This window comes from Heterocephalus glaber, unplaced genomic scaffold (assembly GCF_053883595.1).
Source record: "Heterocephalus glaber isolate CG9 unplaced genomic scaffold, H.glaber_assembly_v1.0 deba00001613, whole genome shotgun sequence".
NCBI lineage: Eukaryota > Metazoa > Chordata > Mammalia > Rodentia > Bathyergidae > Heterocephalus > Heterocephalus glaber.
In genome coordinates, this window is record NW_028258384.1 from 1,628,417 (window position 1) to 1,645,432 (window position 17,016).

At 38.4% G+C, this 17,016-nt stretch overlaps 1 pseudogene; it reads left to right on the plus strand.

Moving 5' to 3' along the window:
* Positions 1-810: 810 nt before the first annotated feature.
* On the plus strand, positions 811-2,460 carry LOC101711519 (programmed cell death protein 4 pseudogene; annotated as a pseudogene).
* Positions 2,461-17,016: the final 14,556 nt, after the last annotated feature.

Sequence of the window (17,016 nt, forward strand, 5' to 3'; positions counted from 1 at the left end):
GAGGAGCCATCTGTGAAAAAAGTAGGTGCATTAAAAATTGGCATTAACTTGGGTATTCTAGGTAGAATACAAGGGTGTTTAAGAAAGAACTGGAGAAGGGGATCATTAGGAAAGTGATTATCAATCTGCCCAATGAAGTCTTCAGAAGCCACCTGCCAATATATAGCTTGTGGTAATATTGGATTTTGAGTCAAGTCTATGGGTAAAACTATTATAGAGAGATCAGTGGCAAAAAACTGAATAGAGTGAATTCTTCCATTATTATAATTTTAGCCATTTGTTCCTCATATAAGTGTAAAGTTTTCATCAGTTGATTAGAAAGATAAAGTTATTCTATAGGGGAATAATTGATTATCACAGAATAGATAGGAGAATGTGTAGTGTTGAATACATATATGATAAGAGAACATTGGATGTTAGCATGATACACCTGGTATTGATGCTGCATTGATTCTACCAGCTGTAACTCCAGAGAGGACTCCACGCTCAAAGTGTGTGGAGAGTCCACTTGAGGGTCACCTTGTAGGGTTTTATAAAGATGTTTTAATTGATAAGTAGCTATCTCTAGTTTAGGGTGGATCCAGTTGATATCACCTAACAGTTTCTGAAAGTCATTTAAGGTGAGCAATCGATCCCTTCTGATCTTGAATTTTTTGAGGCTTAATGGTTCTTTCAGTTAATAAGGTGCCCAGAAGCGCCAGGAATTTAGCTCAGTGGTTCTGCCACCTGCCTCAAAAGTGCAAGGTCCCGAGTTTGATCCCCAGTACCAAAAAAAAAAAAAAAAAAAAAAAAAAAAAAAAGAAAGAAAAAAGAAAGAAAGAAAGAAAGAAAGAAAGAAAAAGGTTCTCAGAGATGCTCCAAGGCAGCGGCTGAGGCTGAGGAGCAGAGTTGGGGCCAGCAGACCAGGGACCTGGGCGAGTGGTGGCCACAGTGGCCCGAGGGGTTTTCATTGTCTAAAGACCCGGGACTATTTTGTTGGGCTTATTTGAAAACAAATATAAACAGATTCTGACAGAAGACTTCCATTTGGGAATTTGTTTAGTCAGTGCAAGTAAAACTAAGAAACAATGGAAATAGAAAGTGAGCAGATACTGAATGTGAACACCACAGATCCTGATAATTTAAATGACTCTTTTCTGGTGATTAAGAAAACACTGGGACTGAGGAAATAAGGAATGAAATAAATGGAAATTGGATTTCAGCATCCTCCATTAATGAAGCTAGAATTAATGCCAAGGCAAAAAGACGACTATGGAAAAACTCATCCCGGGACTCTGGCAGAGGAGATTCAGTCAGTGATAATGGAAGTGAAGCCCTTGGAGGCGGAGTAACTGTGCCAACCAATCCGAAGGGACGGTTGCTAGATAGGTGGTCTAGCTCTGGTAAAGGAAGGGGACTACCAAAGAAAGGTGGTGCAGGAGGCAAAAGGGTCTGGGGTACACCTGGGCAGGTTTATGATGTGGATGTGAAAGATCCTAACTATGATGATGATCAGGTGAATTGTATTTATGAAACCGTAGTTTTGCCTTTGGATGAAAGGGCATTTGAGAAGACATTGACACCAATTATACAGGAAAACTTTGAGCATGAAAATACCAGTGAAGTTGCAGAAATGCTAAAAGATTTAAATCTTGGTGAAATGAAGAGTGGAGTACCAGTGTTGGCAGTGTCCTTAGCATTGGAGGGAAAGGCTAGTCACAGAGAAATGACATCTAAGCTTCTTTCTGACCTCTGTGGGACCGTAATGAGCACACATGATGTGAAGAAATCATTTGACAAGTTGTTGAAAGGCCTCCCTGAATTAGCATTGGATACCCCTAGAGCACCAGAGTTGGTTGGCCAATTTATTGCTAGAGCTGTTGGAGATGGAATTTTATGTAATACCTATATTGACAGTTACAAAGGAACTGTAGATTGTGTACAGGCTAGAGCTGCTCTGGATAAGGGCACTGTACTGGTGAGTATGTCTAAAGGCAGAAGGCATAAAGACAGTGTGTGGGGCTCAGGAGGTGGGCAGCAGTCTGTCAATCACCTTGTTAAAGAGATTGATATGCTGCTGAAAGAGTATTTAATGTCTGGAGACATAGCTGAAGCTGAGCATTGCCTTAAGGACTTGGATGTAACTCATTTTCACCACAAACTTGTAAAGAAGCTATTGTAATGGTGTTAGAATCAACTGGGGAAAGTGCATTCGAGATGATTTTGGATTTATTAAAATCTCTTTAGAAATCTCCTACCATTAGGGTAGAACAAATGAAAAGAGGTTATGAGAGAATTTACAGCGAAATTCCTGACATTAATCTGGCTGTCCCACATTCATACTCTGTGCTTGAGAGATTTGTAGAAGAATGTTTTCAGGCTGAAATAATTTCCAAACAACTCAGAGATCTTTGTCCTTGAAGGGGCAGAAATTGTTTTGTAAGTGGAGAGGGAGGCTGCCTTAAACCAGAGAGCTACTGAATATAAGAAATCTTGAAGTCTTAGGTGTTATAAAAATAAATATCTGAATTGTAAAAGTTGTTAGCACAGTTTTTTTTTTTTAAATTTTAGTACTTGTTTTGGGTACAAGGCTTTTCTGAAATTTTATAAATTAAAAAAATTTTATTTTATTGGTATATTTTAGGTATACAATATAATGACATTCATGATTGGAAATTTGCACCTTTACATAATCTCTCTTGGTTCTTATTTTTTCCCCCTTCCCCTACGCTCCCTTCAACCCCTCAATCTCTCCCTATTTACAAAGACTTTGTTTCCATTTTTTCATTTTCTCATATTAATACCATTCCCTTCTTTCTTTCCCCCATCCCTCCCAATTCCCCTTCCCCTTTCCCAATTTTCTTCCTATTTCACATTATCTATTATACCTTTTAGTCCTTATTTATACTTTCAGTTTCTCACACTAGAGAAACTATTTGGTATTTACACATGTGTGTCCTATTTATTTCACTTAAGAGTATGGCCTCAATGTGCATCCATTTAGCTATAAATGTCTCTAATTTCTCATTTTTTATGGCTGAGTAGTACTACATTTTATAAAAAATCACATTTTCTTTATCCAGTCTAGAGTTGATGGGCAATTGGGCTGCTTCCAAATTGTAGCTATTACAAATTGTGCTGCTATGAACATGGGTGGACATATATCACTGTGGTGTAATGCCTTTAATTTTGGGGGGAAGATACCCAGCAGGGGAACAGCTGGGTCAAATGGGACTTCCAGTCCTAGTTCTTTGAGGTATTTCCATATTGATTTTCATAGTAGTTGCACCAGTCTACACTCCCACCAGCAGTGGAGTGGACTTCCACTTTCCCCACAGCCCCATGAGCATGTGTTATTGGTTGATTTCATGATAGCAGCCATTCTTTCTGGAGTGAGATTGAATCTCAGCGTTGTATTCATTTGCATCTCTTAAATGACTAGTGATGCTGAACATTTTTTCATATGTTTATTTGCCATTTCTACTTCTTTGTCTGAGAAATGTCTGTTCATTTCAGATGCCCATTTTTGGATTGGGTCTTTAAATGTGGGAGGTCTGATTTTTTTGTTCTTTATAGTTTCGAGATAGTAGACCTTTGTCTGAGGAAGAGCAGGTGAAGATTTTTTCCCACATTATGACTTGTCTCTTCACAGTGCTGGTGGTTTCTTTGCTATGCAGAAGCTTTTTAATAAGAAGAGATCCCACTTGTTGATTGTTTATGCTAGTTCACAGGCAACTGAAGTTGTGTTCATAAAATCTTTTCCTATACCAATATCTTCAAGAGTTCTACCTAACCTCTGTTCCAGCCAGTTTAGCATTTCTATTTCATAGTTTGTTTTTTTTTGGTACAAGGGATTGAACTTGGAACCTTGCGGTTGTGAGGCAGGCAATAGAACCACTGAGCTACATCCCCAGCCCAGCATTTCTATTTTAATATTTAGATATTTAATCCATTTAGATTTTGGTTCAGTGCATGGTGCAAGATATAGATCTAGTTTTAAATTTTGGCAAGTTGAAACCCAATTTTTCCAGCACCATTTCTTTTCTTTCTTTCTTTCTTTTTTTTTTTTTTGGTAGCGCAGATCGAACTCAGGTCGTTGTGCTTGCACAGCAGGCAGTGAAACCACTGAGCTAAATCCCCAGCCCCCAGCAACATTTCTTAAAGAGGCTATCTTTCCTCCAGTGAGGGTGTTTGGATCCTTTATTGAAGATGAGATGGCTGAGTGTGTCTGGCGTCGTTTCTGCATCTTCTAATCTGTTCCACTGGTCCTCAGGTCTGTTTCTTTGCCAGTACCATGCTGTTTTTATCACAGTAGCTTTGTAGTATAGCTTCAATTTGGGGATTGTGATGCCCCCTGTCATGTCTCTGTTACCTAGAATTGCTTTTGATATTCTGGGTCTCTTCTTGTTCCAAACCAATTTTTGGTTTATTTTCTCAAGGTCCATGAAGTATGCTGCTGGGATTTCAATCGGAATTGCATTGAATCTATATAACAGTTTTGGAAGTATGGCCATTTTCACTATATTGATCCTTCTTACCCAGGAGCAAGGGATGTCTTTCCATTTTCTGATATCATCTTCAATCTCTCTTTTCAGAATGCTATGGTTTTAAGAGAAGAGATTTTTGATTTATTTCTTTAGGTTATTTCCTAGATATTTCAGTTTTTGAATGCTATTGTGAAAGGAATTGTTTGCCTTATTTCTGTCTCAGTGAGTCTGTTGTTCGTGTAGAGGAAAGCTAATGATTTTTGTGTGTTGATCTTGTATCCAGCTACTTTACTGAATTTGGTTATTAAGGCTATAAGACTTTTGGTGGAGTTCTTGGGGTCTTCTATATAGAGTATCATGTCATCTGCAAATAATGACAATTTGACTTCTTCATTTCCTATCTTTATTCCTTTTATTTCTTTCTCTTGTCTAATTGCCATGGCTAATGTTTCTAAAACTATATTGAGCAGGAGTGGTGATAGTGGACATCCTTGTCTTGTTCCTGATTTGAGTGTGAAGGATTTCAGTTTTTGACCATTTAGTATGATACTGGCTGTTGATTTTTCATAGATGGCTTTTATCAATTTGAGGTAGAGACCATCTATTCCAAATTTTTTGTAGGGTTTTTAACATAAATGCATGTTGAATTTTGTCAAATGGTTTTTCTGCATCTATGGAGATAATCATATGGTTTTTGTCATTGGCTTTATTGATATAGTGTAATACATTGATTGATTTACCTATGCTGAACCATTCTTGCATCCCTGGGATGAATCCCACTTGGTCTGGGTGTATGATCTTGATGATCTTCTGCATTCTATTTGTCAGTGTCTTATTAAGGATTTTTGCATCTATGTTCATGAATGAGACTGGCCTATAGTTGTCTTTTCCGGTTGGGTCATTCTTTGCTTTGGGGATCAAGGTGATGCTTGCTTCCAGGAATGAATTTGGGAGTATTGCTTCCCTTTCAATTTCATTGAAGAGTTTAAACAGTAGTGGCAGCAGCTCCTCTCTAAACGTCTTGTAGAATTCAGCAGTGAAGCCATCACAACCTGGGGTTTTCTTTGTTGGTAAGTTTTAAATTTCATTGATTTATATTGGATTGTTTAGAATTTTTAGGCCTTCTTCATTCAGCTCTGGTAATTCATATGTGTCTAGGAATCTGTCCATTTCTTCTGTGTTTTCCATCTTATTGACATATAGGTTCTTGAAGTAGTTATTGATGATCCTTTGGATTTCTGGTGGGTCCATTTTAATTTCACTCTTTTCATCCCTAATTGCATGGACTTGGACCTTTTCTTTCCTTTTTCTAATGAGATTGGCTAAGGGTTTGTCAATTTTGCTTATTCTTTCAAAGAACCAACTCTTGGCTTCATTTTTTGTGTCATTCTCTTAGTCTCTATTGAATTGATTTCTGCCCTGATGTTTATAATTTCCTCCCTTGTATGAGCTTTGGGTTTGTCCTGCTCTTCTTTTTCTAGAAGCTTGAGGTGCAGCATCAGGTTGTTTAATTGTGCTTGTTCTGTTTTCCTAATATGAGTATTCACTGCTATGAATTTCCCTCTTAAGACTGTTTTCATTGTGTCCCATAGATTCTGATATGTTGTACTGTCATTCTCATTTAATTGAAGGAGTTGTCTGATATCTTCTTTAACTTCCTCTGTGACCCATTGGTTATTCAGAAGTGTGTTGTTCAATTTCCACGTGTTTATGAATTTTTTCCAGTTTCTTTTGCTATGGATCTCCAATTTCATTGCAGTATCATTTGGTAACATGCAGGGGATAACTTCAATTCCTTTGCACTTACTTAAACATGTTCTATGAGAGAGTTTGTGATCTATTTTCAAGAATGAACCTTGTGTAGATAAAAAGAATGTGGATTCTGATTTTGAGGGGTGGAACACTCTGTAAACATATGTTAAGTTCATTTCTTCAAGAGTTTGATGGAGCTCTAGTGTTTCATTACTTATTTTTTGTCTAGTTCATCTGTCTATTTGTGACAGTGGGGTATTGAGGTCCCCCACTTCTATTGTATTAGTGCATATATGACTTTTCATGTCCATTAGTATTTGTTTTATGTAGTTGGGCTCACTAGTGTTTGTTGCACAGATATTTATGATTGTCATCTCTTCCTTTGGAATTGTTCCCTTTACAAGGATGTGGTGTCCTACTTTGTCTCTCTTAATCAGTGTTGGTTTGAAATTTACTTGATCTGCAAAGAGGATAGCTACTCCTCCGTGTTTTCAGGTTCCCATCGCATGGAGTATTGTGGGTGGACCCTTTAACTTTCAGTCTCTGATTTTCATTTTGAATTGTGTTTCCTGTATGCAGCATATTGTGGGATTTTGCTTCTTGACACATTCTCCCAGTCAGTTTCTTTTGATTCATGAATTGAGGCCATTAACATTGACAGTGAGAACTGATACGTATTGACTTGTCATTGTTATGACTTTTCCTTTTCATTAGAGTCTCCCCCTTTACATTTAATTTCTTGTTGTGCCAGATGGGTTCATTCTGCTGTGTTTCCTGGGGTTGTGATCCTCATTATCTTTTCCTAGGATATTGTCTAAAATTTTTTGGAGTACTGGTTTGGTATTCATGAAGTTCCTAACGTGCTATTTGTCATGAAAGTATTTTATTTCTCCAACAATTCTGAAGGATGGTTTTGCAGGATACATTGATCTGGTTTGGAAGCTGTTTCCCTTTAGGGCTTGGAATATGTCACTCCAAGCTCTTCTTTTTTTAAAAAAATTAATTTCATTGGTACATTTTAGGTATACAATTCATTTACATTTATCATTGGGTGTTTGTACCTGTACATGATGTAACTTGGTTCTTATTTTTACCTCCATTACCTGTGTGCCCTTCTCCCCCTCCACCCTTCCCTATTTACATAGATTTCATTTCCATGTTTTTTATTTTGTCATAGTTTTTCCTTTCCCTCTTTTCCTTTCCCCTTCACCTCACTTCACTCCTTCGTGTTTGGACCATTTTTCCTATTTCAAATTATCAATTATTCATTTTAATCATTTTAACTCTTGTTTACACTATCAGTTTCTCACACTAGAGAAACTATTCTGTATTTTAATCCTATTTATTTCACTTAAGAGTATGGCCTCGATATGCATCCATTTAGCTATAAATGACTCTAGTTTTTCATTCTTTATAGCTGAGTAGTACTCCATTTTATGAAAAACCCACATTGTCTTTATCCAGTTTGCAGTTGATGGGCACTTGGGATGCTTCCAAGCTTTAGCTATTACAAACTCTGCTGCTATGAACACGGGTGCACACATATCACTGTGGTATGATTCTTTTAATTCTTTTGGGAAGATACCCAGCAGGGGAATAGCTGAGTCAAATGGGACCTCTAGTCCTAGTTCTTTGAGGTATCTCCATACTGATTTCCACAGTGGTTGCACCAGTCTGCACTCCCACCAACAATGGAGAAGGGTTCCTTTCTCCCCACAACCCTGCCAGCATTTGTTATTTGTTGATTTCTTGATAGCAGCCATTCTTTCTGGGGTAAGGTGGAATCTCAGTGTTGTTTTCATCTGCATCTCTTGAATGACAAGTGATGTTGAACATTTTTAAATATATTTATTTGCTGTGATTTCCTCTTTGAGAAATGTCTGTTCATTTCAGATGCCCATTTTTGAATTGGGTCTTTGAATTTGGGGGGTCTGATTTTTTTCAATTCTTTTTATATTCTAGAGAGTAACCCGTTGTCTGAGGTACAGCTGCTAAAAATTTTTGCTCATATTGTAGGTTGTCTGTTAGTTCTGTTGGTGCTTTATTCTGCAGTGGAGAAGCTTTTTAATAAGAGGAGATCCCAGCTGCAGACAGGCAGGTCTGCACATGCCATACCGAGGTCCCGAGTCATGCAGAACGTGCTGAATCAGCCCGCTGCAGACAGGTAGGTCTGCGGACGCACTACTGAGTTCCTCAGTCACGTGGAACATGACGAATCAGCCCGCTGCAGACAGGCAGGTCTGCACACACCCTACCGAGGTCCCCAGTCATGCAGAACATGCTGAATCAGCCCATGGCCTGGCAACAATCCACTGGACACCCCCCCACCCGACTCCTCTGTACGGCCACCTGGTTCCACACTACAAAGATGCAGAGGACACTGGACCACCAGACCACAGTACTGAGTCCTGCTGCTCCCGGCCCAGAGGTAGAGGCTTCTGAGCCGCTGGCCCACTGCTCCTGGCCCAGAGGAAGGGGCTTCTAGGCCACCATCACTCCTGCTGCTACCAGCCGAGAGGAAAGGGCTTTTGGGCCACCAACTGTGCTGCCTCTCCTGGCCCAGAGGAAGGGGTTTCCAGGCCACCATCTGCCCCAGCACTCCTGGCCCAGAGGTAGGGGCTTCTGAGCAGCAATCCCACTGCTCCTGGTTCAGAGGAAGGGGCTTCCCAGCCACCATCCCTCTCGCTGCTCCCAGGCCACAGGAAAGGGCTTTTGGGTCACCACCCCTACCACAGCTCCAGGCCCCTGTCCCACCTCTCCCAGCTCAGAGGAGGTAATCCATGCAGGTGCCAACAGCCCCCCCCCCAGGCGAAATGAGAAAACATGTAAATAAGTCTCAAAACAAGACTTCAACATCACCTACAGCAACCCCAAAGGGAAATGAGATGGGACACTCTGATACTCAACCACCTGGACCCACAGAACTGGCAACAAAAGGGGATCTGGAAAAAATGAAATCAGAAATAATTTCTCAGATAACAGGAGAAATTATGCCCCTAGTGCAAGACATGATTAAGAAATCTAGAGAGGAGCTGAGGAACATGATGGAATCGCAACATAGGAAACAAATGGAATCCATAAAACAGATGCAAATAGATTTCCAGGACATGAAAAACTCCATTGAAAGTCTACACAGCAGAATTAGCCAATGTGAGGACAGAATTTCAGATATAGAAGATAAGATTGCAATTAGTGACCAGGAAAAGAAAAATTGCTTCAAAATTATAAGGGAACATGAGAAATCAATCCAGCAGCTGCTAGATGATGCAAAGAAGAATAACCTAAGACTGATTGGGCTAAATGAAGAAACAGGAGAGAGTGGAGATGACATAAAAAATCTCTTCACAGAAATAATGGAAGAAAACTTCCCAAGCAGGGGAAAGGAGCTTGACCTACAGATAAGTGAGGCATATAGGACTCCAAATAGCCTTGATCAAAAAAAATTTACACATAGGCATATAATTGTTAAAATTCCAGAAACTCAACAGATGAACAAAATTCTACAAGCAGTCAGAGAAAAGAAACAAACCACATACAAAGGAAAGCCCATCAGAATCACAACAGACTTCTCAGTATAAACCATCAAAGCAAGAAGAGCTTGGAGTGACATATTCCAAGCCCTGAAAGAAAACAGCCTCCAACCCAGATTGATGTACCTTGAAAAATTATCTTTCAAAATTGATGGAGAAATAAGATACTTTCATGACAAAGAGCACCTTAGAAACTTGGGGAATACCAAAACAGCACTCCAAAAAATTTTACACAATATCCTAGGAACAGCCATTGAGGATCACAACCCCAGGAAGCAAAGCAGAATGAAGCCATCTGGCATGACAAGAAATTAAATGTAAAGGGGGAGAGCCCAACAGAAAGAAAAAGTCATGGCAATGACAAGTCAATACGTTTCAGTTATAACCATCAATGTTAATGGTTTCAACTCACCAATCAAAAGAAATAGACTGGCAGAATGGGTCAAGAAGCAAAATCCAACAATATTCTGCAAACAAGAAACACACTTCATTCAAAAGGAAACTCATAGACTGAAAATGAAATGGTGGAAAACAATACTCCACATGACTGGAACCCGAAAAAAAGCAGGAGTAGCTATCCTCTTTGCAGATCAAGTAGATTTCAAACCAACACTGATGAAGAGAGATGAAGAAGGACACTACATCTTGTAAAGGGAAGAATCCAAAAGGAAGAGATGACAATCATAAATATCTATGCACCAAACACTAGTGCACCCACCTATACAAAACAAATACTAATGGACATGAAAAGTCATATATGCACTAATACAGTTGTAGTGAGGGACCTCAACACTCCACTGTCACAAATAGATATATCAACTAGACAAAAAATAAGTAATGAAATACTAGAACTCAATTGAACTCTTGAACAAATGAACTTAGCAGATGTTTACAGAGTCTTCCACCCCACAAAATCAGAATACACATTCTTCTCAGCTGCACATGGGTCATTCTCCAAAATAGACCACATACCCACACATAGAACATGTTTAAGTAAGTGCAAAGGAATTGAAGTTATCCCCTGGATATTACCAAATGATACTGCAATGAAATTGGAGATCCATAGCAAAAGAAACTGGAAAAAATTCATAAACACATGGAAATTGAACAACACACTTCTGAATAACCAATGGGTCACAGAGGAAATTAAAGAAGAAATCAGACAGTTCCTTCAATTAAATTACAATGACAATACAACATATCGGAATCTATGGGACACAATGAACGCAGCCTTATGAGGGAAATTCATAGCAGTGAACACGCATATTAGGAAAACAGAACGAGCCCAATTAAACAACCTGATGCTGCACCTCAAGCTTCTAGAAAAAGAAGAGCAGGACAACCCCAGAGCTCATACAAGGGAGGAAATTATAAAGATCAGAAAAGAAATCAATGCAATGGAGACTAAGAGAACGACACAAAAATCAATGAAGCCAAGAGTTGGTTCTTTGAAAGAATCAACAAAATTGACAAATCTTTAGCCAACCTTGTCAGAAAAAGGAAAGAAAAGGCCCAAATCCATGCAATTAGGAATGAAAAGGGTGAAATTACAACAGACCCAGCAGAAATCCAGATGATCATCAATACCTACTTCCAGAACCTATATGCCAATAAGATGGACAACACAGAAGAAATGGACAGATTCCTAGATACATATGAATTACCAAAGTTGAACGACGAAGACCTAAAAATTCTGAACAACCCAATATCAACCAATGAAATTGAAAATGTAATTAAAAACTTATCAACTAAGGAAATCCCAGGCCCTGATGGCTTCACTGCTGAATTCTACAAGACATTTAGAGAAGAACTGCTGCCACTAATATTTAAAATCTTCAGTGAAATTGAAAGGGAAGCAATACTCCCAAATTCTTTCCTGGAAGCAAGCATCACCTTGATCCCCAAAGCAGAGAAAGACCCAACTGAAAAAGAGAACTATAGGCCAATCTCACTAATGAACATAGATGCAAAACTCCTTAATAAGATACTGGCAAATAGAATGCAGAAGATCATCAAGAAGACCATACATCCTGAACAAGTGGGATTCATACCAGGGATGCAGGGATGGTTCAATATACGAAAATCAATTAATGTAATACACTATATCAACAGAGCCAAGGATAATAACCATATGACTCTCTCCATAGATACAGAAAAAGCATTTGACAAAATTCAACATGCATTTATGTTAAAAACCCTACAAAAAATTGGAATAGATGGTCTCTACCTCAAACTGATAGAAGCCATCTACGAAAAACCAACAGCCAATATCATACTAAATGGTCAAAAACTGAAATCCTTCACACTCAAATCAGGAACAAGACAAGGATGTCCACTATCAACACTCTTGTTCAATATAGTTCTGGAAACATTAACCACGGCAATTAGACAAGAGAAAGAAAGAAAAGGAATAAAGATAGGAAATGAAGAAGTCAAATTGTCATTATTTGCAGATGACATGATACTCTATATAGAAGACCCCAAGAACTGCACCAAAAGTCTTCTAGACTTAATAACCAAATTCAGTCAAGTAGCTGGTTACAAGGTCAACACACAAAAATCAATAGCTTTCCTCTACACGAATGACAGACTCACTGAGAGAGAAATAGGGCAAATAATTCCTTTCACAATAGCATGCAAAAAACTGAAATACCTAGGAATCATCCTAATGAAAGAAATCAAAGACCTCTTCTCTGAAAACTATGGCACTCTGAAAAGAGAGATTGAAGATGATATCAGAAAATGGACAGACATCCCCTGCTCCTGGGTAGGAAGGATTCATATAGTGAAAATGGCCATACTTCCAAAACTGCTATATAGATTTACTGCAATTCCAATTGACATCCTAGCAGCATATGTCATAGACCTCGAGAAAAGAATCCAAAAATTCATTTGGAACAAGAAGAGACCCAGAATAGCAAAAGCAATTCTAGGTAAGAGAGACATGGCAGGGAGTATCACAATCCACAACCTGCATCTCTACTACAAAGCTACTGTGATAAAAACAGCATGGTACTGGCAAAGAAACAGACCTGAGGACCAGTGGAACAGATTAGAAGATGCAGAAACAATGCCAGACCCACTCAGCCATCTCATCTTTGATAAAGGAGCCAAACACCCTGAATGGAGGAAAGCAGCCTCTTTAATAAATGGTGCTGGAAAAATTGGGCTTCACCTTGCCAAAGATTAAAGTATACCTATATCTCTCACCATGCACTAAACTGAAATCAAAATGGGTTAAAGACCTAAATATTAAAATAGAAACTCTGAACCAGTTGGAACAGAGGTTAGGTAGAACCCTTGAAGACTTTGGTGTAGGAAAAGATTTTATGAACAAAACTTCAGTTGCCAGTGAACTAGCACAAAGAATAAACACGTGGGATCTCTTCTTTTTAAAAGGCTTCTGCACAGCAAGAGAAACCACCAGCAGTGTGAAGCGAAATCCCACAATGTGGGAAAATATCTTCACCTGCTCTTCCTCAGACACAGGTCTACTATCTCGAATCTATAAAGAACTTAAAAAGATCAGACCTCCCAAATTTAAAGACCCAATCCAAAAATGGCCATCTGAAATGAACAGACATTTCTCAGACAAAGAAGTAGAAATAGCAAATAAATACATGAAAAAATGTTCAACATCACTGGTCATTCGAGAGATGCAAATGAAAACGACGCTGAGATTCTACTTCACTCCAGAAAGAATAGCTGCTACCATGAAGTCAACCTATAACAAATGCTGGCGGGGCTGTGGGGAAAGAGGAACCCTGCTCCACTGCTGGTGGGAGTGTAGACTGGTGCAACCACTGTGGAAATCAGTATGGAGATACCTCAAAGAACTAGGACTGGAAGTCCCATTTGACCCTGCTATTCCACTGCTGGGGATCTTCCCCAAAGAATTCAAAGAATTATACCACAGTGATATATGTGTGACCATGTTCATAGCAGCACAGTTTGTAATAGGTAAAACTTGGAAACAGCCCAAATGCCCATCAACTGGAGACTGGATAAAGAAAATGTGGTTTTTTAATAAAATGGGGTATTACTCAGCCATAAAAAATGAGAAATTAGAGACATTTATAGCTAAGTGGATACATATTGAGGTGATACTCTTAAGTGAAATAAACAGGACACACATGTACAAATACCAAATAGTTTCTCTAGTGTGAGAAGCTGAAAGTGTAAATAAGGACTAAATGTATAATAGGTAATGTGAAATAGGAAGAAAAGGGGCAATGGGGAAGGAAGCGGGAGGGCTAGGGGAAAGGATAGAAGGGAATGGGATTAATATTAGGAAATGGAGAAATAGGAACAAAATCTTTGTAAATAGGGAGGACTGGAGGGGATGAAGGGAGGGCTGGGCAAAGGTGAAAAATAAGAACCAAGAGAGATTATGTAAAGGTGCAAATTTCCAATGATGAATGTCATTATATTGTATACCTAAAATGTACCAATGATTAGAATGAATAATCAATAATGTGAAATGGGAAGAAAAGGTCCAAAGTGGTAGGGGTAGTGGGAGGGTCAGGGGAAAGGAAAGAAGGGAAAGGAAAAAATGATGAGAAATGGAAAAAATGGAAATAAAGTCTTTGTAAATAGGGAAGGGTGGAGGGGATGAAGGGAGGGCTTAGAATGGGGAAAAAATAAGAACCAAGATGCATTATGTAAAGGTACAATTCCCAATGAGAAATGTAATTGTGTTGTATACCTACAGTGTACCAATAAAAGAATTTAATAAAGTGCAAAAAAAAGAGATGAGATCCCAGTTGCTGATTCTTTGTGCTAGTTCCCATGCTGCTGAGGTTTTGTTCATGAAGTCTTTTCCTATGCCAATGTCTTCAAGAGTTCTACCTAACTTATCTTCCAGCAAGTTTAGTGTTTCTGTCTTAATATTTATATCTTTAATCTGCGTCAATCTTAGTTTAGTGCATGGTGATAGATACTAGTCTAGTTTCAATCTTTGGCAGGTTGCAATCCAGTTTTTCTAACACCATTTATTAAATAGGCTATCTTTCCTCTACGTACTGTCATTGGCTCCCTTGTCAAAGATGAGGTGGCTGAGCATGTCTGCAGTTGTTTCTGCATCTTGTAATCTACTCCACTGATTCTCAGGTCTGTTCCTTTGCCAGTACCAAGCTGTTTTTATCACAGTAGCTTTGTAGCATAGTTTCAAGTTGGGGATTGTTATACCCCCAGCCATGTTTCTGTTGCTTAGAATTGCTTTAGCTATTCTAGGTCTCTTATGGTTCCAAATGAATTTTTGGATAGTTTTCTCAAGTTCCATGAAGTATATTGTTGGAATTTCAATTGGCATTGCATTGAATCTATATAGCAGTTTTTGAAGTATGGCCATTTTCACTATATTGGTTCTTCCTACCCAAGAGCAAGGGATGTCTTTCCATTTTCTTGTATCCTCTTCGATCTCTTTTTTCAGAATCCTGTAGTTTTCAGTGTAGAGGTCTTTTGCTTCCTTTGTTAGATTGATTCCTAGATATTTCACTTTTTTGGATGCTTTTGTAAAAGGAATTTTTCCCTAATTTCTCTCTCAGTGAGTCTGTTATTTGTGTACAAGAAGGCTATTTTTTTTTGAGTGTTGACCTTGTATCCAGCTACTCCTGAATCTGTCAATTAAGTGTAGAAGTCTTCTGGTGGATTTTTTTGGGTCTTCTATGTAAAGTATCATATCGTCAGCAAATAATGACAGTTTAAATTCTTCTTTTCCTATCTTTATTCATTTTATTTCTTTCTCTTTTCTAATAGCTGTGGCTAATGTTTCCAGAACTATATTGAACATGAGTGGTGATAGCGGGCATCCTTGTCTTGTTCCTGATTTTAGCATGAAAGTTTTCAGTTTTTGACCTTTTAGTATGATGTTGGCTGCTGGTTTTTCATAGATAGCCTTAATCAGGTTAAGATAAAGACCTTCTGGCCTGGGGATTTAGCTCAGGAGTTCCACTGCCTGCAGTGGAAGCTAAGGACCTGAGTTCAATCCCTGGTACAAAAAGAAAAAAAAAATAAAGACCTTCTATTCCAATTTTCTGTAGGGTGTTTATCATGAATGGGTGCTGGATTTTGTTGAATGCTTTTTCTGCATGTATTGAGATGGTCATATGGTTCTTTCCTTGACTATGTTAATATGGTGTATTACATTTATTGATTTATGAATGTTGAACTATCCTGGCATCCCTGGGAGAAATCTGACTTTGTCAGTGTGTATAATCTTCTTGATGACCCTCTGTATTCTGTTTGCCAGTATCTTGTTGAGGATTTTTGCATCTATGTTCATTCGGGAGATTGGCCTGTAGTTCTCTTTTGGGTTTGGTCTTTCCCTGGTTTTGGGATCAAAGTAACACTTGCTTCCAGGAATGAATTCGGAAGTACTGCTTCTCTTTCAATTTCCTTGATGAGTTTAAAGAATAATGGCATTAGTTCTACTTTAAATGTCTTGTAAAATTCAGCAGTGAATCCATCCAGACCTCTGCTTTTCTTTGTTGGTAAATTTTTTATTACATTTTCAATTTCACTCATTGTAATTGGGGTGTTTAGAATTTCTATATCTCATTCATTTCACTTTGGCAATTCGTATGTATCTAGGAATCTGCCCATTTCTTCTGTGTTTTCCATTTTATTGGAGTATATGTTCTCGAAGTAGGTATTGAGAATCCTCTGGGTTTCTGTTGGATCTCTTGTAACTTCACCTTTCTCATTCTTAAATGCATGTATTTGTGCCTTTTCTTTCCTTTTTTTTGGATAAGGTTGGCTAAAAGTTTATCAATTTTATTTATTCTTTCAAAAAACCAACTCTTTGATTCATTGTTTTTTTGTATTGTTCTCTTAATCTCCATTGCATAGATTTCTAACCTACTATTTATAATTTCCTCTCTTTTACGAGCTTTGGATTCATTATGCTCTTCTTTTTCTAGGAGCTGGAGGTTCTGCATTAGGTTATTTATCTGAGTTTTCTCTGTTTTCCTAATCTGGGCATTCACTGCTATGAATTTCCCGCATTGGACTGCTTTCATTGTGTCCCATAGATTCCTGTATGTTGTACTGGCATTGTCATTTACTTGTAGAAACTGTTTAATTTCTTCTTTAATTACTTCTGTGACCCATTGGTTGTTCAAGAGGGTGTTATTCAGTTTCCTTGTGTTTGTTGGGGTTTTGCGGTGCCTTATGTTATTGATTTCCAATTTTATTGCACTATGGTCTGATAATATACAGGGGGTAACTTCAATTCTTTTACATTTACTTAGACATGTCCTATGAGCTAG